The 24,187-nt window shown below is 35.9% G+C and overlaps 1 protein-coding gene and 1 non-coding gene across 16 annotated transcripts in view; one reads left to right on the top strand and one right to left on the bottom strand.

The window, feature by feature from the left end:
• Positions 1-24,187, top strand: part of unc-13 (protein unc13 homolog) — a 378,276-nt gene that overhangs the window by 149,273 nt on the left and 204,816 nt on the right. For 6 of the 15 annotated variants that reach the window (XM_069130522.1, XM_069130511.1, XM_069130498.1 and 3 more), the window contains exon 2: positions 4,093-5,067. The exons of the other annotated variants lie outside the window; for them this stretch is intronic. The gene's annotated coding sequence lies outside the window, so the exon portion shown is untranslated. The remainder of the gene's footprint in view (positions 1-4,092; positions 5,068-24,187) is intronic. 15 annotated transcript variants of the gene reach the window in all.
• LOC138190084 (U6atac minor spliceosomal RNA) lies at positions 12,122-12,226 on the bottom strand. The gene has a single exon (XR_011176199.1). It is a non-coding gene; the product is annotated as a U6atac minor spliceosomal RNA (small nuclear RNA).

Below are 24,187 nucleotides of genomic sequence, written 5' to 3'. Positions count from 1 at the left end.
AAACTTCCTCGATACGGAAAACTCGCGTTCCAACTTGGAAATTTATATGTTGAAATGCCCGATCGATTTTACATTTAGTCAAAGTTTTGCGAAGCCTCGCGATATGTTACAGTTATGTAATTCGATTTTCCGAGGGAGATATAATTAATATCATATAATTCTATGCTATAGAGGTGAACGGTGAACCGCGATATTTATTATCAGAAGCATTCATTATACCGAGAGGAATTATTTTTTAGTTTAATATCGATAAAAGGAAACAAGGAAATGTCGAACATGGTAAATTTCATGTAACCGTAATTTCTGATTGTTTCTGAATATTAAAAACCTACGATAGAACTATTAGAACGTTAAATATTTAGAACATCGATGATCATAATTAAAAGGACGCGATGAAAATACATAAGTATACATATACGATCATGTTTCTATCTCGATAAAAATCAACGTCAATGATTCTTAAAAGCATTTTTATGCTTTCAGTAATTGCAAAAACGACAAATCTAGAATCCATCCTTTTGACAGATACTTTCAAAACTTTCGTTAATTAATTAGAATTCGCAGACTTATACGTCACAGGTCGTGGTAAATTATCGGAAGAAGGCTCGAAGCAACTTTTTAATCGATCGAAAGTTTTCGTCTCATCTTTGGTACGCGGTTACAGGTTAACATGACAAATGGAAGGTAGAAACGATCGACTGGATTCTATGGTTACGTTCCCTGTAATAAAAATCTTCCGCAATTGCGCCCCGGAAATTGGTTTAGCGGGTCAATAGCACGTTAGCTCAACGAGTTGAAGAGAGGGCACGCGCGTGTGTTCTCGTCGGAACGTTTGGAAATTCCCTATTTTTCTTTCCCTCCCTTTTCTCTCTCGCGTTTGTTCTGGCCAGTCGATCGATCGCAGGTTCGTTATAAATTTTCAGCAAATTTTCATTTCAAAGGCCGAACTTTACGCTGAATTTTATGCCTTCCGGTATCGAATCGTTGTGTTAGAAAACGTACCGCGTAAATCACGACCGTCTGTATATCATTAGCCTGTTGTTACTTGATCTTCGCATTAGGAAATTTCGTTTTTCCAATTTCGTGTTCCGTTTCAATTACACGATATCCACCAAAGAGAAACTCTGTCCGAATAACGAGATGTATGATTATTTGCGTTTGCAATAGCGAACGTATAATCTTATTTCTTGCTTTGATCGTTAATATTTAGAAATTTTGTTTCGTGCGTTTCGTTTCAACAAAGCGAAACATTCCTCGTTTTCTTATGGAATTAGCATCATCTTTCTTTCTAGCAACTGTCCAGCGTCGTTTCAATTATACAATATCCTTTCACACGAAAAATTACCTCGAATCAATTCTTATCAACGTTTCATTGTGAAATATAGAATAATTTCCATCTTCTAATTTGATTGCAATTTTTCAAAGACTTACAATTAATGTAGTACTTTTTTTCGATAAAGTAATATATTATAATTTATTCATAATTTATCCCTCATAAAAAGAAACTCTTCTTAAGTAGTTTATATCGTCTTATTACGAACGTCTTGTGCAGCATTATTCCATAACAGGATTAGATATTCAGCTTATCGTCACTATCTTCGATTAATTTATCGCCTTTATTCCATCTCAGTACAATAATATCTCTGCAGGATAAACCAGAAACTTTCTTCCAATACTCCTGTACTATTTTATTCCGACGTAGAGAATTATTCTTACCGAAGGCAAACATGGTACTCGCAAATCTGAATATAATTCTGGTAACGTACCTAGCGTAACGTATCGTATGTTTTGTTTCGAAACGGAGCAATAAAGCAGAAATTCCAGTGCAAGTTCATTTCGTATACACGAGCTAACGTATACATTTGGTTACGATATCCGTGATTAATCGTTCCTCGTTTCGTTACGCCAGAAATAGAGGCACCGACGCGGTTTCATTGAGAATACGATCCTCCAGGGTTGTTGCTTCGAACTTCCATCTACCGTGACTTGTACATTGTATACGCGAAAATAAATCGCGTAACGCGAAAGCAGGTGTCCCTCAAGTGGTTCGCTCTGCTTTGGAAATACGTATTTCACGTCTCGTAAGGATTGTAAAAAGAATCGAGTAAAAAAGGGTTTTAAAACACTTCCTTTTTTGATTTTGTTCCACTTTTTGTAGTCCCTTCGAGTTTCATTTGCGACGATTTAGCTCCAAAGATTTGTTTGGGACATTTCACCGGCGTAAAGATTGACAATATTTTTACGATTCTTTAATCACTATACTCTATATAAGATATTTTGTTTGATCTTTCAAGTTGAATATATACGACTTTATCAGATTTATTGCTACGATAACGTCATATTATTGAACTACGTTTATCTGATTCTGATCAGTAGAATATAATGTCCGAGCTGTGAGAATTTAATAACATGCGACAAAGGAAGGTAACACAGAAATAGTAATACAAAAAAAAAGGAGATACAAGATAGATAGATATGTACTCTAGATAACTAGAACGTAAAAATCTACATGGATTACGAAGCATAAAATATATTCCCAAAGCCCTTACTTCCTGTTTCGGAAATACCCTTCACGATTCGTGCGAGTTTTTAAAGCAGATAGTCTATGACAATTTCACTACAATTCCCAATAAAGAAACATCGCTGGCGACTTTAACTCTTTCTCAACTTTTCTATTCACTTTGCTACAATCCTATTCAAAAATAGGCGAGTCCATTTAAAGTTCCACCATTATCGTATTAGAGACCGTTATCTGCAGAATATCACAGGCAGTTGGAGAGCAGGCGAATATAGGAGCGAGTCTCGAAAGCCCTGTATACTTTTCCGCTGGCCGCAGCTGACGCAGTATCTTGCGACGAACATGTTTGGTATCCTTGGTGAAGCGAGACACGAAATATTTTTTGCATTCGAAACGAGGACTTAACCTTCCCTCGCGAGAAAACGTTGCAAGTTTCGCGTTCTCGTTTAAAGCGATAAGCTGTTGCGGAATGGATCGATAGAGCGCATAGAATTTGGAAACAATGCGTAAAATAATTCGATATCTTGAAATTGTACAGTATCCCTTACGGTTTAAAGGATAAATGAAACTTCTTTAGGGTGGAGGTCAAGGGAAGAAATACCTTCGAAGTTATCGTTAAATTTTGCTATTATCGATCTGTAAAATTGTTAATAAAAATATTTTCCAAACAAGAAGGATCGAGCGGTTAATTCTTGTAGGCACCACGTTGCTCTCCTTTTAAGGCAACGCGATCGTACGATGTTTACTATACCAAAATTTTCTCGTTCTAAACAATCAAAACTCTCGATACCTAACAGCAATATAACTTGGAGTCATTAGCTATTGTCGAACATGAGCAACCCTTACTTGTGCTTTCACTAGCTACACGAAGTTTAGGTATTTGTTATAAATTGCCCTAAAGCTGAATAAGCAATTGACCAACTATCCTTGACAAGTTTTAAAAATTTCTAACAAACATAAATCTAAAACAGAATATCGATCGATACTTTCACTTTTCAAGTTATAACCGAGCCTCGTTTTCTTCCCAACGATTCTCCTCTTATCGTTTTCCGATATATCGTATAGAAGAATCAGAGTCGTCACCGAAGCACGTTCCGCGCCCTTTCACGCTGTTATTCCCATTTCTACGGCCGCGAACGTTAAGAAAGATACCGAAAAGAAGGATAATTTTGTCTCGAGAGAATAACCACGAGGTTGGTGGAATTTTGCTTTAAAAGAAGGGCGCGTAGATCTCGATAAAGCTGGGCGACGCTTTTAATGCTCAACGGACGTTTGAGCGCCGTGAAGTCAGGGGCTCGCCGAATTTCTTGCTGCCACCCTCGGCGTTATCTCGCGCCAGCAGCTCCGTGGCCGCGTTTAAATTCTGACGAGCGACGGGCAGCGTGTATCAGTGGCAAAAAGCGCGGTGATTCGCAATGGAGGAAGGAGATCGTAGGTGGTTTGGTCGCAGCGCACGCGTTCCTCGTTTTTTTTGCACGTTCCCCGTTCCGTTCCACGTTTCACGTTCCACGTTGCGACGTGACGCGACACTGCGTGATCACCGTACGCATCACCCCGTGAAATTCCGTTTGCAGAGGCGGCGTGATCAACGAGGAAAAGTGTCTTATATCGGCGGAAGGTGCAGCACACGTTGGAGACTGAACGAGTTAAGAGCTCGGGGAGAAACTCGGTACCGAGGGAAGGAACAGGGATGAATAATTTAAACGAACGAATGGGAACAGTCTGACATATCGATTAAAAGAAAGGAGAGAAGAATAGAGAAGGTTTTAGAGAACGAAGAGAGGCTCGTCGATGGAATCACGATAGCTAACGCGAGATTAAAGATACCACTTATATATGTGTATATGGAAATATATGAATATATGATAATTAATTATTAAAAAGAAAAATCTACTAATATATTAAACGTATATGTCTCTGGAGAAAAAAAGAGTTATTATTCGAATCTATTGTTTTATCTACTCGTTCGAGGTTTACACGTTGTCCGATAAGAATATCTATGTTAAGCCTAATGGTGCGCGCGGGAACACGCGCGTAAGTATCAGCGAGAAACGCGTGAACGAGAACACTTTCGAATTAAGGGAGAGAAGAACGACCAAAACGAATGTTGTCAATTAATATTGTATATTATTCAGATCACTTCCGGAGTTTACGATTTCGCCTAGTTCAATTACTAACTACCTTTACGCGCCGTTCCCTCTGTAGCCGTTCTTCGAATTCTACCTCCAGCTTAAGAATAATTTAAGAGAAACTGAAAGAGTCGACAACGAAGGCGAAGAAGAAGAAGAAGAAGAAAAAAGAAAAAAAGAGGAAATTGAAGAAAGAAGAGGAATAAATGAAAAAAGAAGTAGAGGAAGAGTAAGAGGCAAGAAGGAGTGGAGAGAAGAAACAGAGAGAAGGGTAAAACGGCCTACAAACGTATTTAGATTTAGTGTGCGTCACGGGTCCTCGACCGGACCCTTCCCAATGGTTGTACCTGGTTTAATCTGCAGTTAAGGCTTCACCCGTTCAAAACGGAAGCTACGTTCGGTTTCCGTATCATTACGAAGGTAAGGCAACAGTAGAATAGGTCCTCCAAACACGGTCTTTACGATCTCGAACAGTTTTCATGGTGCTGTATGACTCGTGGTTCCTATCCAATTTTGGATATCCTCGTTCTTGAAGATTCAACGAGGCTGCGCTGTATTTCCTATGGATATGCAGAATGAATAGATAACACTTGTTGCCTCTAAAAGCATCGTCATTTTTGTTTTCTATTTGTTTTTCATTCGCCATGGCTGCGTATCCTTCGTACATAGAGAGGCAGACAGTATTCTTGAAATAAGGACATCGGAAGAGACAGATTCAACAGGAAAATATTCACGAGCATCGTGTACTGTAAATGATTACAACGCGATGATATTCTCTATATTTAATATATCGCCATTCGTTTCATTCTCTTGCAACGACCATGTCGTTTGAGAATTAAAGTGACGTTTACAACGACGAGCTTATTGTTTCCGAGATAATGTGGTTGCTTCGTCGTCTTCTTCGTTACGCGATACAATCGTACCAGTGATTTCGATGCGACTGTATAATATCTTGGTTTCATCCCCTGAGAAAAAGAATCCACTGGTAATAACGTTTGACTAAACGATTTCGTGGGTGGTTGGATAATTGTCACGTGAGATTAGTATTATTCGGTTGTACAATGTTCAGATTAATTTTCACGTGTTTGTCCTTAGAATGTCGTATTTTCTTATGGCCCGGTATTCTGAGTACTTTGGTATTTCTGAGTGTTAAGGTTACAAACTCCCACTGGAAAGTTTAAGGACGACTGTTATTATATTTGTTTTAAAATTGGAAAAAGTTGCGAATGAATTATATCGTAATATGAAATTTAACGTGATAATTTATACAATAAGCAAAGTGATATATTATACTATTGATGTATTAACAATTTTATTAAAAGATGCGTACAATTTAAAATCCACAATCTACGTGAAACATAAAATTTTTTTACAAATAGAATAAAGTGTGTATTAATCAAAAACACGTAGGATCGTGATCGACACGATCAGCCAAATTAGATTTGTCAAGATCCACTGCGTTTTCGGGGATCACCAAGGAAATAGATTCTTGAAAATCGAAAGTTTCATACGATAAACTATCTTTTGTTCGATGGAATAGGCTTGAAAGTTTGTCTTGTTATAGGTTCGATGGTCATTAGCGTTTAAATATCCCTGTAACTATCAGAGTTACGAGAAACTCTTGTTGGGACAGAGTTAGCCAGTTCGAAGCGACTCGTTCTCTGACCGTAATAATTTCTTTGTAGGCCTAAGTTCTCGTTGATTTTCCAGTGATTCTAAACAAAGTATACAATTGTTTCGTTTTCAGAGCTTAATGAAGATCATTCGATTAAGTTTTACGACGCATACATTTTCCCAATTATTCTCTGTCAATTGTTTAAATATATCGCTTTTGAACAAATATATATGTTTAATGAATATACATTTAAAGATAGGAAATTTGTATCATCGAATTATAACGTCAAAAATCAATGAAATTGGAGCGTTTAATTTATTTCTGGATTAGCGACTATTGTTTAAATTTACGATAAACTATATGTTCTATATTCCATGAAAGTTTACGTACAATTTATTAGGACACTTATCTGCTAATAATCATTATAATACACAGTTCTGATACGGGTGCAAGTGATTGTACGATTAAACTTATCGAACGAAATTAACAAAATCCAGTCGCTAATGAGCGATATCCTCTGGAACGAGTTAATTAATCGTTTATGTATAACAATATGTGAGCCAGCTTATAAGATACAATACACACGCTTTCTAGCAGATAAAAGTACTTATTTTACATATACAAACACAGAACTATAATTTCACTAAAGCAATCATAAAATATTAGGTCGTCCGAAAAGTTTCTTTCGCTCTATAAGGAAATAATGGAAGCACATTTTTCCTTTTATATTATTTTGTCGAATTACGTATAACCGATTGTGTTCTATCAAGATAAAGATTACAACGTTCGATAGATTAGGTTTCATGTTTGTATAAAGATGCGTCGTTGTAAAAGAAAGACTGCCTTTAGAAGCTCAAATAAGATCAATACGACCAAACGTATCAAAGTCGAGTAAGTTTTTAATGTCGCTCATCGACGAATAAGAATACTTTGTAATTCGATTGTTCGCATCTCGTGCAAACTAGGAAAACTTTTTTCTTTCAATTAGGGGCCTGTCGGCAGACGGAGGCAGCGTATGGAATCGGTGACACGTGGTCGGAATAATTCCGCCATTCCCGTCCCATTCTTCTCTTTATGGTTTCTCCGACACGTTCCGTGTCGCTGCCTTCAATTAACTTTCCGGTCGCGTTCCACGGAAAAAAGGAAGGTTTCGTCCTGTAAGGATTCCCGGACGTTTCCCAGTTGAAAGCCAACAAGGAAAACGCGGTGTAATAAAACATGCATGATCATCTACTTGGTCTGGACCCCTGCTCGTTTCACGCAGAAATAACTCTTCGAGGCACGCTATCGTGTCGCTCTTTGATTAAAATTTATGAAAGACAGCAGGGTTCACTGCCTCGTAGTTGCAACCTGGACTCGGATAACGGCTCGTGAAAATGTCGATCTCGATATCGCTTGTTCTATCGTATTATTTTTAAATTGACTATGCCCGCTTTCCATTGTAATTTCAAATTGAGAGGATACTGTTACCGTCTTGAGACACTGTCAAGCGATAAATTGGTTTAATAAAATGTAGTGGGAAAATGGATATTAATGTTGTTGGGCGTTGAAAATGTAGAAAACGTTTGATTGTAATTAAAATCTCAGCCCGCACGAATTTTGTTTTAGATTATAAATAAAGAAACGCGATAGAAATAAACAAATATGTAATTATTTTTCTATCGAATCATATTGATTTTGTCAAAAATCTCAACATATTTTTAGTAATTACAAAGGCAAGAAATGTGAAACTAGAATGAAAGATTTTGAATAATTTGGTGGTTCTAGTTTCAAACTAGAATAGAATAATGTTAAATAAATCGCGAGAGAAGATAGTTTGTTCGAGAAATTGTGGCTTTAAAAGAAGCAAACGTAGTTCGTAAAATATCCTTTTTCCATTGTACATAAAACAGTGTCAGTTTATGGGTGAAATAGCGCGATTATGAAGGAAGATACAATAACTCAGCGATGTTATAGCGCAAGAAACCTCTCTGTGATTTATTTGAACGACAAGCTCGATTGCCGCTCGTGAAATTAAGCTTTTGGTCACTTGGCAGACACGCGGCGCAATTTCCTGGTCGCGTCGCGTGAGAACGGAGCGCTTTTACGAGCTTCGCCAGGAAGAAGCCTAGCTCTGAAAAATCGCTTAAACTTGCCAAGACACTTGTTGACATCGCCTTCCGCTCTCTATCGCACTTACCATCTCTTTTCTTGCAACATGCGATAATACATCTCGAAATCGTACTCAGGATTGTTAATTATAAATGGCACGCGGAAAAGACGTATGATTAATGATTGATGTTGTTTGATGCTTAAACAGTTAACGAATAATAATAAAATAAATACGTAGAATTTCGTAAATGCGATACATAGCAACGCGTATGTATATCGAAGAAAGCTTTCAACGTATCAAGTATGACGAACTCGTGAAATTAAAAATAGAATAGCTTGAAATTAGCATTTTATATTATAAATATATCGCATAGTATTATAAAAACATAATCAGTTTTTCGTACGATTTTTCTTCAATTGTTTATTTTATTTAAAATGTGACTCGTGTAGTGTAACTCTTTCATTGTGTTAGTACAAATTTACGTCAATCACGTAATAATTATGAATACAATAGAAAAATTATTCGCAGGGACAAATTTTATACACTGGAAATACAGTGCTCGTCTTTTCAATAAAGTTCCTCTCAATGAACTTTTGTGTCTTGAACAAACTAAAGCATCTTCCTAATAAAACAAAGTTTTACCGCCGCAGGTCATAAAATATACGAAATATTCAGAGTGCAATCAAGGAGTATGCATTAATGGTTAAAGTTGGTCGACAGCTATAACCGAATTCTACGGAAGCGTGACAGTAGATAAACCTCGTTCATTGTCAGACAATAAAGCTGTTATTATACCGACAGCGATAAAGTAGCTAGGATTAATGCAGAATACATTGACTACACATTCGAGTACGATATTCAACCGAAACAGTTTCTTTAAAGGTCTTCGTTAAATAACAGAAATATAATTATAATTGCTGCGAATGTGCAAATAATTGTCGTATGCAAATCCTACGATAGTGTCTTTAATAAATTTTAAAAGGATGTCAGAGAAAGAAAGAGAGAGATTATATAATTATAATAATAAAAAATATTTTCACAGATTAATTATTAGTATAAATTTTGATTCCGCATTAATCGTTATTCTACAAAATACGCGTATGTAATTTAAAAGTATAACAGTTTTTAAATATCTGAATTTACAGATACTGAAGTCTCTTTCCACTTGCACAAATATCAAAAAATTTAGTTATAAAAATATAAAAGTAGCAGAATTCTCGAGGACCAGGAAGCGAGACGATTAAAAAATACACGTTGTATGATATTTAACATTTTGAAAAAACGATCACCCTCCGTTTGCAGAAATATAAAATTAATAGAAACGAAATATACTAAACTTCATAAAACCAGGAAATGCGACTAAACAAAAATACACTTTCTATTCTAGAAAGCTATTACATCATTTTCATTAATAGACATCAATTTCTCCGCTGTAATTTTCCATACGATATGCAACTGTGCTTACTTTAAAATATCGCAGAACGTTTCTCGAACAAAGACAAATTTAGAAGCGTCCCAGGCGTCGTCACGGTTCCTTTCGGTTGACCTCGACGAACAAGAGATTGAACGCGCAATTCCACCTGACCATCGCGTGTAATTGCTTCATGAACATCGTCTGTGATCCGATGGAAAGCGATGCAGTAAGCCGAGATCGGTGTCCAGTCTCCAGGGCATCAAATGAAGTTGTTATCGCGCGATCTCGCCCATTGTTATCCAGATATTTTTGTTCTCTCTGGAACAACGTTTTCATTACTCGAATATGGACCGATATCGGGATGATGCGACGACTATGCAATTCCGTGATATCTTACGAGCTCTTCGTTTCGTTTCATTCCGCGTATTTCGTTTGCATCACCGCTGTAAAATTGAATTCCCGCGAGAACCAATTTGCCTTGTCGCCGCGCCGTCGTTTTCTATCGAGACATATCTGTTCTTGGTTGCGTCTAATGAATTTTTTCCTCTGTTCTGCGAGATTGAGAGCGAAGAAGAGCGCTGAAGAGGAAACTTAGCGATTGATTTTATGAAGGAAAATGGTATGCGATGTGTTCGATTGCAAACAGTCGCGCGTTTTGAGATCTCAAGAAGACTCGCTGAAATTTGGAATTTTTCGAAATCTGACAAATCTCTCTCTTATATTGTTAATTTTTTACGATAACGATTCGAAAATTCGTCAGCTCTAAAACGTAAAGAAATTTCACACGTGTTTTCAAGTTCCCGAAAATAATTAATAACAACGACAAGGTATATAAATAAGAGTAAGAAACTTTGGATGTGAAGCGATTGAGAGAGGTCAGGGATGATGGCGATCAGCCAGTGGCAAGGCAACAACCCCGTTTCGCGTAGTTGCGCTAAAGCGATTTGACGAATCCCATGCGACGCGTGCCGTGCACATACTGCTTCACCCTCATCCGCTTCTTCATTATTTACTTATTCTCCGAGGTAAAGGCGACTTTAGCTCGAGCACCCTCTTGTCTCTGACCTCGTATTTTAAATATTTGCAATCGATACGGGCGCCGTCTACGAGTCATTGACTCCTTTTCGCTTCTTCTTCCTTTGTTTCTCTCCTCCTTCTTCGGCCAGACTCATTCTATTTTTGTACCTTTCCGTAATTCGGTCGAGCCCTTCATTCTGATACTTTTATCTTTTTACAAGCATTTCATCTATCCTCAGCTATGGCCCAATTCAAGTAAAAGATTGTGAAAATTTCGTTTCTTTGGACACGAATGGTTTTGAAAGAGACGAATGGATGCTGAATGGTAACTTGTCAAATTTATCAAATGGAAAATGTGTTCCTCGTGAGACGATAGAAGTGTTCGTGTTCTTTCGTGGATCTATCTATAAATACAATTTTGCTTTTCAAAATTTGATTTACCGATTTCGAACATTTTTCATTTTGAAAATTCTTCGGTGAAATCGCCAAGACGAAAGAAGGAGGAAGCTTGGCTACTTGTGTCTGTTGGAATTATCTTGACTCGTTGACTTCGAGTAACCGTATTATATACAATGTACGTAATTATGTACATTACATGCTTCAAAGTTTCTGTTCCATTCAGGCTACTGTATAAGTACGGAAATACGGAAAAATCTTGTTTCTATTTCTTTTTCTAGAATATAGAACTTTTGTGTACTGACTTTCTTCCACTTTGGAGCATGATAAATATAGAACGACCGTCGTCTTTCTATTTCAAGTAACAAATATAAATTAAATTAAAACGAATTTAATACAAGAGCTTCCTCGAATTGTATTAGGTTGTCCGAAAAGTTTCTTTCGTTTCATAAGGTGATAACAGATAAGCAACAATTTCTCTTTTGTAGTATTTCATTGAATTAGGTATGATCCATTTCGTTCTATTTCTATTATTATGTTCGTGCATAATTGTTAAGGTATAGAGAGGATTTGGAAAAGAAATAGTTTAAAATTTATTTACAAATTTACAAATTTATTCAGCTCTACGTGTACGTTACTGTTTGTTTTCTTCTGATTACTTCTAATCACTTCCAACGGCTTTTAATAATTTCTACTCGCTTTTAATTGCTTTTGTCTCAACTGAGACCTTTCCTTTTTTTTCTTTTTTTTTGCACGTGGAGAAATCCTCATGGACACTCCGCAACAACAGAGTAGTGTCCGACTCATACCGACCAAAACTCCACGATGACCATCCTACGCGTGTGACAGGAGTGCTCCAGGGACCTCTTACGAATTATCTTTCCGTTGCACCCCCTCCCGCGTCCTCTTGTTCCAGCCAGTCCTAAAAATTCCCTGACTGAAAAAAATCTGGCAAGTGCCGCCGAAAGGCGACAGTACCTTACCATTTATACTTGTTCCATCCTTGTCTAGGGGAGTGCTAAACGTCTCTCCTTTCATATTACACGTCTCAACCTAGACCTGGACGTCCTTCAACAGTATAAATGTATCATCTATTTAACAATAATTCAATAAACTAATATAAAACAAGAAACATTGTGCGTGTATTATTTCCTTATAAAACGAAAGAAACTTTTCGAACAATCTAATATACCGATCACTGAATATCTCTACTCTTCCTTTGACGAGTACTCGTTCTCTTCCTCCCTGTACATTCCACGTGCACATCGTAACGACGTTACACGTAACATACAACTTGCAGCTAACATTACATACAGTACATTTCGAACGAAAAAGAGAAAGAATCAAAGTAACCTTGAAGTCTAGGAAATTCGTCCGCAGGAAGTAAAATCTAAGCTTCCTTGAGAAGGATGATATTACTCTCTATTCTCATTGGAAGTCGTTCCGAGGACGCAAAGACTAAGGCGGAGCAGCCCAGTGAGTTTACTTTGGAAACGAGTGCCCTCTAAACGTTGGAACCGCCTTTATTGGTTCATAAAGTCGAGATACCTTAGAGTTTAGAGTACCGAAACTCCTTTGTTCCACGGGGGAGCACTTATTCCGTGGAGATGAGTTCGATATCGCACCGTTTAATCTAGATTTATTTCACCTGGAATGCGAGGTCGCAACGCCGTGAAATTCTCTCGGTGGCTATGTACCTTTTAGCCAGCCACCGCATCCTGAAAATCTTCACCGCGCCGGAATTACTTGGAACTTTTGGAACGGTATCCAGCTTAAACGCTGTCACGATTTTTATCGCGGTTCAGCCTCGTCGTCGACCGGATATGGACGATCCGTGGCGAATTATTTCGCGATGCTTTCTCTGTGTTAAAGTCGGCTTATAATTTAGACAGGACAGGCCACGCAGCTAATGTCACGACCGGCACACTTCAAATCCGATGGACTGATGACGGAGATAAAGATGTGTATCCTAAAGATGTAATATAAATAAGATAAAGATGTAAATATGAAATAAAGATGTGCCTAATGAGCCATCAATATCCCAACGATCCTTCCGCCGAATGTTCGAAAAGAAGGCGTGCGTGGCAACGGTCGCGGACGCGTAACAAACGCGTGGATAGTGAGGATATTGAGGGATGACAAAGGAAAAAGAAACAGATCCGATCGAAAGTCAAATTGTAAGAGCTTCAGTCTTGGAAAGTCACGGCTGCAGTTCAGAAGCAAATTGTAATTAGTGTAAACCAAGTGTTAAAAAATAAATTCTCTTTTTATTTTTGTTTTCATCTTCGATTTCTTTTTTTTTATTTTACGTGACACTAACATCGTTATTAACGGATAATTTGTAACGGCTCATGAATTAGAGGAAATTCTGCTGAGAATTTTGGATCTTAATAGCCAAAATAATGGTATAGGAACACTAAATTTACACTTAGAATTCATATTAGAATAGTTATATATTTATTTGATAAGCGATTTCAAAGATATTCATCGATACACACTTGCACGCGTCTCAGCACTTTCTTCCACACCCGACTGTTAACTGACTGAACAGTTTACATTCATTTGTCTTCGAGACGCCGCGCACACACATACTTCCACACACTGATATTCGCATACAAGTATTACTACTACACAGCTAACCTAGTCTAGCACATAAAATTATACATATCTCAATAAATTCAAATCATGTTGTCGTTTTGCCTCGGAGTATCAATATCGTTAGGATACACATAATGTATCAATAAATAAACTCTGGACAAAACAATGTCGCCGCTACGTGTAACCGTCGAACGAAAACGAATTCAAATTTTCCGGCTTTCCCCCGATCAGTATAAATAAACGGAGTAAGGAGTTCAGTTATGAGTCAGTCGCGTGAGTCAATATCAGAATATCTATCAGTAATCAACGAGTTATCAAAGATCTAATTAACGATTTACACTATCTTTAGCGAGTCTGTTAGTACGAGCGATTATTGTCTGTATTAATTTATTCATCATTTTAAATATACTTGACGATTTTCAACAGCCAGTTATCTCGTTATTCGAACAAACCAACCATCCTCTATAGAGGCTAAATCCTCTACATTGATAACCCCGGCGTGAGTTGAACACGACTAAACAGTAGTACTCTCTACAAATTTATAGGAAATGGGTATTGTAATAGTAAATTTGAAGATGTGATTTTAAGTGCGGAAATTAAATGACTGTTGTTGGTTCAAATTTTGAAGAAATAAAATTTCGTATAAGATTTTGTGTACATACGTATACACAGACTCACGAAATTATTTGAATGCTTTTAGTATTACCATTCGTATCTCTTATTTCAAGCCGAAACGTGGTATATACGCGGTTTCGTTGCCCCGTTCGAATCACATAAACGTACATAAGATAACAAAAGACTAACGATTGTATTGCGTGCCTCTGCTGCGATATTATATAACGTCTTCTGGGAACATTAGCTGGAAATATGAAACGAACAACTTACCGGTAATTTGTGTAACGTATATGTATAAAGAAGCAGTTGTTGCTGCTTTCTTAGAGATAAAAGGTTTCATTTATTGTTACTGTTATACCGTTTAAGTTTGACGTTGATGGATCATCGTCTTCTGAAACCGTTATGAAATATGATAATGGAAAAGAAAATGAAATTTAGGTTGCAATTCCTTTCATAACCTTGACCCTTGAGAAAAATGACAAGAAATACCGAAATGCAACAACAGCACATTTTCAAATTTATGGTTTTACGTGTCCGAATTTTTCAATATTCAAACTTTTAAATATTCACATCTCAAAATATCCAAGCTTTCAAATATTCCAATTTTCAAAATCATATTTCCTGTATATATATTACTTTAACTCATGGTTTCCTTTCTCTGCCTTTCAAAAAAGGATTCCTGTCAAAAATAAAGACACGACCGTCTCGAGACAGAGACGCGTCGATTTCCTACCGTCTATCAAAATCTCCTGGTATCCCTTTATCCGCGCTTTTGCAATGTGATGCAATCCACGGTAAGGATAGGTGTCACTTTGCATCATGCGGCTATTCACTGGAACGTTTCACCGTTATCGCTTTCGAGTCGCTTCGGAGTAGCGTGACCGACGTACATATTTGGAACTGTCAGGGTTTCGTTAGTACACAACCATTGGATAATGGTTCCCCATTGACTGGATCGCTTACGTTCGGTCTCGGGTGTCCGTTTCGCAATTCCTCGTCTCCCCGAACGTCAAATCGGACGCTCGTTAACCGTTTGAAATCTCATACGCGATACGCGCAAGCTATTACGTCGTCGACGTTTGTTTCCCATACGAGTAATCGTATCCATTAAATTGATCTTTAATGAATGATTGCCTCTTTGGATAAGTTCCTCTTCAGAGAAGAAAAATTTTCTCTTGAGAAATTTAATCTGCTTTATAGAGGACAGGATCAAGAGAAGCAAGTTGGCTGAATCTAAATGCGACGCACGGTGTACAAAGTTCTATTAATCTAGATTATATTGATAATTAGTAACAATTGTTAATCTGTGTTTAATAGCATTGTTAAAAGGTAAGTTTTCGAGGTAATCTTCTGTTTCTTTAATTTCTATATAATTATATATTTTCTTTTATACAAATAAAAATACACACAGTATTCGTGTTCGAATTGAGAAAGTCGTGTCAAAGTCGTTGCCATACACAGCCGTGGCATGAATCAAGGATTCCGTAGTGTCTCAATCGGCGTTAAGCACTGGCGTCGATTGTTGGGACTCGCAGGACATGTCTCTGATCTAGAGATCACCTTTGATGACTCCTGGAAGAGAATTGCTAAGTCCCGCAGAACTGCTGATTGGTCATTGTCTTTAGTAGGGCAGTCAGCAACCTTGGAAATTCTCGATCAGAATGTCTCTTGCAGGAGATAGGCGGAAGACAAGAGAGATCAGGAAGACAATTTAATTTCGAGTCAAGTCAGAGAATCAGAGGAACTAAGATTACAAGTAAAATAGTTGTCAATCAAACAACAAGTGAGAATCAGTGCCAGTCAAGAGACTTATAATGATCATGTCCCCAATACGTTAAATTGGGTAGTGCTTCGAACGTAGACGGCACGTAGTTGTGCAGTGCTCAAAGCCAAAAGGAATCAGTTGGAGAGCAGTCGAGTAGAGCAGCGTTGCGGACCTAACAAAGAAAATGATAAAACTTCTATCTTATTCGGTTTTGAAATGGTAGATAAGATATTTTAACTAAAGAACGTAGTATGCGTGTATAAACATGTAAACATTAAAATATATCCGAACTAAATGGAAAGACACAAGTATATTGAACTAACCTTTCGTACGAACATACTTCTATAAAACTGCATTCTTTTCGTAAAGATTCAGTTGTCATTGAATTTATCTCGACATCATATTACACGTATGACAAATACAATTTCTACGTAATTCTCTCAATGTTCCTATACTCGTCCACAGTCTTGTCTTATATTTTACTGCAGCATTTTTATGCCCTTCTTATTTCTTACGAATTATTCGCCAGTTTTTATGCTCACGACTGCATCATATATCGCGTGGAACAGAATTAAAAGAGGAGATGTTGCTATGCCATAGCGCAATCTCTAGAACCAAACGCGTTTACAATCGAAATATAATATATTCATAGCATACACACTAATTGAAAATGTTGTATTAATGAATTTGTAAACGTTGCAAATAAATCAAAATAATCTACGTTTACAGCAATAATAAAGTATTATTAATAGAAAGATAATACTTATATATGGAACAATATTTGATTTACAAATAAAAATTTGAAATCCTCAAAACAGTATAATAACAATCAAACTTTGTAGTGTACAATTTTAAAACTATATTTTAACTATTATATTGTCACTTAAATTATCGGAATTATCTAGAAAAAAATTCTCTAATAAATAAACTAATCACTTACACCTCAAATTTTGAGCTTCATTTGTTTTTTAAACCATTGGCCTCGAAAATTTCGTTTATGCAGCGTTGTGCGACCCTCGATTTCCTCTTGCAATTCGTTTTACAAAAAGAATCCCGCTCTATCCACACCGTCCTCTCCCGCCTCGATTGTTCTCTATTTTATCTACATTCCTACCTTCCATCGTCATCTAGCCTGTCTCTCTGTTTGCCCGTTATTTTTTCTCTAGACAATAGTACACGATAGTATATCCGAGGAGATCAAAGCACGGAGCAAGCGTGCTCGTAAACACATGTTCTACCCACACAGATAGCATTGTTCTTTACTATTTCTTCCTTTCTCTTGCATTTTCGCTGCGTTTTCCCGTTGTCTGGGGTTTTTTTCTCTACTTTTGCTTTCTTTCATCTCGTAATCGTTCTTTCTTGTCAGTCGAGTTTCGTCTACATGCGTTAATTTCGGACGATTGTGTCTGAGTCGAAAGCAAATGACGGCTAGTATCGAAGATTGTTTGAAAAAAGGAAATGTAAGAAAGAATCCTTGAACCATGTAATAAAACGAGGAAATCAGTTTGAAGGATTTACGAAAAGATTACGTGTCTCTCTATGGCTAAGATTTTTTCAGATACAAAAAATATACCTGTATATATGTATAAATATTTTAATTAATTTCCACTTATTAATTATAATTCGACGTTGTAATTTAGTTAAATACCGTTGGATATTCTGAAATACTTGTTGGAACTAGGACAAGTGGGTTTGGGATTAGTTTATATGCTGTGGGAAATTTTTATTTTTAAAATAATTACGAAGCAAGCAAGGTTGAATTTGGTATAAAAACTTGTAAATCTGCTAATAAATTTTATTCTTCTGAAATCCTTCGTTTTTTCGGTATTTCTATGCTCTACATGAACTCAATGATATCACGTACTTTGTTATTAATTCTTGCACGTTCCTCGCTGCGTTAATATCGACACCTATAATTCCTGCTCGTTGCATTGATTGTAATTCCGATTCGATAACAAAGGCAATTTGTACTCTTGACGAAGTTTAATTCAAACTCTTGGTTAGTATAATTTCTATACTTCAAAAGGATACTTTGAACGTCTAAATACAAAATGATATTTACTATAATTATTTTACATTGAAATATGTGTATATACACTGTATAGTATATGTACTATTAGCAGAACGTGTGACTAACGTACGTAACGAATAAGCCATTAGTGTTTCTTCATAAGCGAGTGTAATATTTTGATATTATACGACCTACTACAGACTTGACTCACTCGCACAACGTTGAATAATTAACGACATCTAAAGTAGCCACTGAAAAAATCATAAGATTCATAAGGGCAAGAGGCCAAGTAAGAACGGTAAGAACGAAATAAAAGTGACAGCCCATTTATTTCAGTGACCTCACCTGTTATCCTAACGTAACGATTGGGAAAAAATAAAATAATGAAAACTGTAGCGTACTTGAGAAATGTACTTCAGATATTTAGAGATAATTTTTTAGATACTAAGCGCTATCCATGATTTTATTACAAGTTTGAAAATATTTATCGTATAGACAAAGGTATATTGAAAGAGAGAGAAGAAGTGATGATTGTTTATTCGTTGAATATGTAAAAATTTGAAATGTGTCTAAAACTAATAAAAAAGTTAAAAATTTGCCGAATACTAGCAAGTTCGTAAATTTCAAAACTAAGAAATCTCCCGATTTAGGATATTCTGAGAAACATTCATACGAGAAATTGCTTCCTTTAACAATCCAAACATTAAATATTTGTTACTTCTTGGGATGATTTTTGCCCTCCCATTTTTATATTTGTCGAGTTGCGATATTTAGAAGAGTGATATGAAAATGCAAGAAAAGGTGTATGAAAGATATTCTTATCTTTTCTATAGTAAGGTAGCGTACATGTAAGTCAGTGGTACTTACCGTTCTGACAGTAATATCATACTTCGATATAAGCTTCTGATACGAGAAGCTCGATTGAATCGACACAGTGGCAAGATTACAATGCTACATTGACAAGGAAGTTTCTTTTATCAGCAGAACTTTTCATATCGCTTTAAATGGCGCTTCTCAACTTTACTCTGTCGCTAATGTCCTGCGATGAACTAATATCTGTAACTTTTGATATTCGCCTCATGTATCGTTGACATATACTACTGCCATACTAAGATATCAATTCACTTGAGAAAGTTAAAAGACGTATTTATATTCCATAATGGTACTTTTGCTCCTCAAGTTCTCTCCAATACTCATTTGAATTTCCACGTTTTCAAGTCGTTGAAATGTTCACTTGAGTATTCATATATTAAAAACATATACGAAAATAATGTTAACATATGAAATTCTTATGATGCCTATCACAACCGTATATCAAGTCTAACTATCTTTATTCACAGATTTATTAATTCACTTATTTGTAGATTTGCTGACAAATTAAATACAATGCTATTTATGTAGACACAAAACATAATATTCTTGCAAATACGGTACAACAATGTACATTTTGTATATACAATCCAGTACACATTTTGTACAAATGTTAGATATGCTTGAAAAGAAGTAAAAGATTATCGATATCTTATTCATTCTAAATGTTAATCAAATGATGAATCTTCCATGAAATTTCACCATGAAAATGTTAAAAGAATTGCGCATAGCTGTCAAAATGAAGAATTATTCGCTTCCATATTTTTCTCCACATTAAAGAAATGTAACAATGCTGTTCAATTTTCAAAATTATAAAACACTCTGCTTAAAGCTGAATGTTCTCTTACAGAATAAAAGAATAATATCAATTAATAGTAGCGTGGGACGCATTCAGAAGATTAATTTAAACCGCGATGCCACCCGTGAAAGTAGCAGCGAAATTCAATCGGTTCTCTCGTCTTTTCTCTACGCGATTGTCGCTTGCAAAGAGAAAACGCAAGCACGCCTTCCCATTATTCGCTTCGTTTTGCGTTAACTTGGCCGACTCGTCTCGGAGGCAAAATAGAATTAAGCTAAATGAAATTGAATTTCGTAGAGTACTCTTTCGGTCTCGGAATTTTCGATGTTACACGCAATACGTGACGGAAATATCCCCGTTCGTATTTTTCGTTGACGAAGAGTGTCGCGCAGTGAAATGTTATTTTTTTTTTTTCTGTCATTTTTCTCCATTGTTCGGTTGGAATGCTCACATTTTGTTTCTCGAAATTCTTGTCGGCAAAAATACGCAGATTCGCTACTTTACGGAATTAAAATTCATATTTAATTCGTTTCAAATAACGCGCTAAACGATGTTAGGACAATAATGAATTTAAACGCTTACTGAAAATTACAGCAAAATTACGCATAGATTTAATTTATTTGAGCGTCTTCGATTATTGTTCCTACTAGAATAAAGCCAAGAGAAAGTAGATAGGCAATTTGATTCTGTTTTAAGAAGGGTGATTTCTTCCAATTTCGTAGATCTGGAATAAACTAATAATTTTAACGAAATTTTTATAAATTACTAGCAATAACAAATTTCCCTGTATAATAAGAAAACATTTAACGAGAAATCAAACGAAATTTTATAAACTAAATTTAAAAATTACAGATCATTCGATCGTACTCGACGTACGATTGTAAAATTATATAAGCGAATCGCCAATCTACTATTATTTACTATTGTGCAAAAGGGTTCAGAAAATCACTTGTATGATTGCCAGCGAATCTAAAAAAAGAAAAAGACATCGTAGAAAAATGCGTGAAATTTGAAAACACGACAGGATTCAATTTCACTTTCATCTCGTCATTAACTTACACGTTCCACTCGAAATTCGGAAACAAAATTCCAGCAACTTTATTACCTCAGCCGACAAAGTATTACAAGCAGACGAGGAGCGAATGAGGGAAAGTAGGAGGTTGAAGAAGATGATTGAAAAGTTCGCGTTCTTCGGCATAACAGTGGAAAGAAGCTAGAGACGAATTCAAATTCCGACAGGGCGCAGACTTGAGTTACTAAGACCTGATAATGGATTATCCGCGTTACTTTCATCCCCATTTCAACGTCTCGCCATCTTTCTATAGAGATTAATCTTCGTTTAATACCGGTGTCGACGTCATGAATCAGCGCCACGAAACTTCCTCCGTCGCGACTTTCTTTCATGCAAATGCCGGAAGCGTCTTGTAGTAGAAAAGCTTCCCACGTCCGGAATCGTCTGGATTTCTGTCCGTTTCTCAGCGTCGACGTGCCACTTGAGCTCGCGAATCGATCACTCGACCACCTTGCTCCGTCAACTTCCACCTTTTACCGATATATAATGTACTTATGTATGTAAGCGCCATGACCTAACCACGTCGAAAGAACATTCAAGTTCAATGTTCAAGTTCAGCTGTTACGTGTATTTCCGAGTTTCGAATGGAATCGCAGATGAGTTATATCGATCATTGTTTTGGGTTTCGTTGAAGCTTATCAGCTTATTGACAGATAATAAGAAATTGATTGTTCTTACAATGAGTATTCTGGCAATATAATTTCGGAGAAATATATCTATGATAATGTTCTAGATAGCGTGTATACAGAAGTTATAAGATGTTTATTGTAAAATGTAGGTGTATTCAATGGATAATTAGAACACAATGCGAACAATCATCTGAAAAATAATAGGTGTCGAAGATGGCCTTACTGAGCAGATTTATTAATTTGGATAACTCAGCATTCGATACGTTTATGATCTCTGATATGTGAGATATTATAGTTGTATTAAATATCTTGTAGCTTTTATGCACGTTTTCATATTCGTTTCAAATTTGACCAATATAATTATGGTAATCGCGTCTCGTTACAGTGCTAATGCAATTCCAAAATGTTTCATACAGCATATAATACAATCATGGAAAATATTTTCGTGAATCATTGTATTCTTATGGGACATGTTTCCTGATTGTTATTTATTTGAAGGAACATATAGACATGAATATGTAAACGTATTTATAAAACATGAACAGATGCGTTTGATTAAGTTACATATGGAAAATGAAATGTAGATTAAGGTGAATTATACTTTATCGGTTGAAATTTTTGTTGATTTTCATGAATATATCTCAATTTCTTTTAAAGCCAATGAAATTGAAACGAAACGATTCGTAACAAAATAATGTTATCATTATGTTAAATTTATATTAATTATACGTAACGAATAAATTATAGAAGCGAATGTGGTTAAAAAGTGAAATTTTTATTTGACCCATAGTAGCAAATAAAAACAACGTTTCAACAAAAAGAATTACCCCGTGGGAATAAAATCTATATGAGTGTATATTGCATTAGCATCGTTTTAGATCAGATTTCCGCGCACATAACGAGACAGCTGTCTCGAGTTTTCTGGAAGGGAAAACCAATCGTGGCCTTCGTGCCAAACGGTCGTTTTGCCGTACTTAGATTCTGCCTCGATCGTCGAAAACGCCAGATGCGTTGGATACGACGGGGTAATAAGATTTTCAGACAGGAAATCGTTCCATTGCTTGTTTCCATTCACAAAATCTGATGCGTGTCAGAAATTGCACCAACGCGCAACATCTTAACCTTATCCGCTTTTTCCCCTCTTTTTTCCAAAACTAGTGACTCATTTATCGAAAAAAAACCTTTAACATGATCTTGGAATTTTCCTGGTTTTCATAATGTAAATTCCGTAACATGAATCATAAAAATCAGTGAATATTTAACGAAATATTGTGAAATACATTTTGAGTGGGAAACTTATTCCATTTTCATTTTGGATAGAAATTTATAATATATTGTTATTGTTGTTGTCGTTATTACGGCTTCAGCATCTCTGATAATTTGTCAGAATTTCCAGTATGGAATGAGGCTATGATAACCCTTAGGGTATAGTGAAATCTTAAACTAAAGTATCGTATGGCGGTACAGATTAATGTTATGGCGACAAAGGTGGCATGTAGCCTTTCATTTTTCGGCAGAGACTGAAATAAAGCTTCATACTCTGTAACTCTACTTCCAGTTTTCAGCTCCATATCTTTTAGGATTTCGCTGACAAGACAATTTATACACGTAAATCTTTCATTTGTAATACCTCGACTCTAAAAACCTTCAAAAGACTAGAACACTCAGCTAACAATTTTTTACAAATAAATAAATTCGAAGCCAATTTTTAATATTCAATATATTATAATAATTTAATATAATATTCCAACTTTACACTGTCCATGTGGTCTTCGTATTACGATTTGCTCTATTGTGATGTCTGAATTCTTAAAGTTCGAAGTAGGACACTCTGTTAACAACCTCTTTCACGAGTAACTAAATATTTAATCAATTCTCGATAAACTTAAACTTGGTACTGTCGTAGCAAACAAACGGATCAGTTAATTTTCGATACAGTTTACTCGATCCTTACAAAAGACTTTAACTCTTTCAGCGTTCTGCTCGAACAAAGCATGCAAGTATAAGTTGCTGACTTATCATTTTTACAACGTCACATGATCGATTGTGTATTTCCGGCTTCAAGATCTACCGTACTAGAAGTGCACAATGTAATGAAATTACGAACAATTCAGAGTGAGTAGTTCTGGTATCAAATACATGTGAAAAGTAGATATTTTTAACTTCTTATAGGAAATAAAAATTACTGATTGATAAATAATAAATAACAACGAATAATACGTATGATGAAAACGTCATTATACATCAAATTTATAATGCCATAATGCACAAATGTTTCAGTAATTAATATTATTAATAAATACTGTAATAGCTACTATATGTATATAATTAATAAAAGGTACAATACTTACTTCCATATAATAATTACTATATTTAATATATACTATATTTACTATAATTATATACAATTACCATATTTAAAATAGACTAATGACTATATAGAATATCTACATAAGACGACTCTTTCAAAATTTTCTTTCATAGCTAATATATTTGATTCTAACATCTTAAAGGTCAGTAAAAGAGGTAAAAATGACTTTGACTCGATGCCACAACTTCGCCATTACCTTTTGAACCTATTATCATCTCCTCCCTCATCGCTGTTTCCTATGCGATCCCGGGTCGTATCGTTTCTCGTTTCAAGCAC

This window comes from Bombus flavifrons, chromosome 2 (assembly GCF_040668555.2).
Source record: "Bombus flavifrons isolate JBK064 chromosome 2, iyBomFlav1_principal, whole genome shotgun sequence".
Classification (NCBI taxonomy): Eukaryota; Metazoa; Arthropoda; class Insecta; order Hymenoptera; family Apidae; genus Bombus; species Bombus flavifrons.
This window is presented reverse-complemented; position numbering and strand designations above follow the sequence as displayed.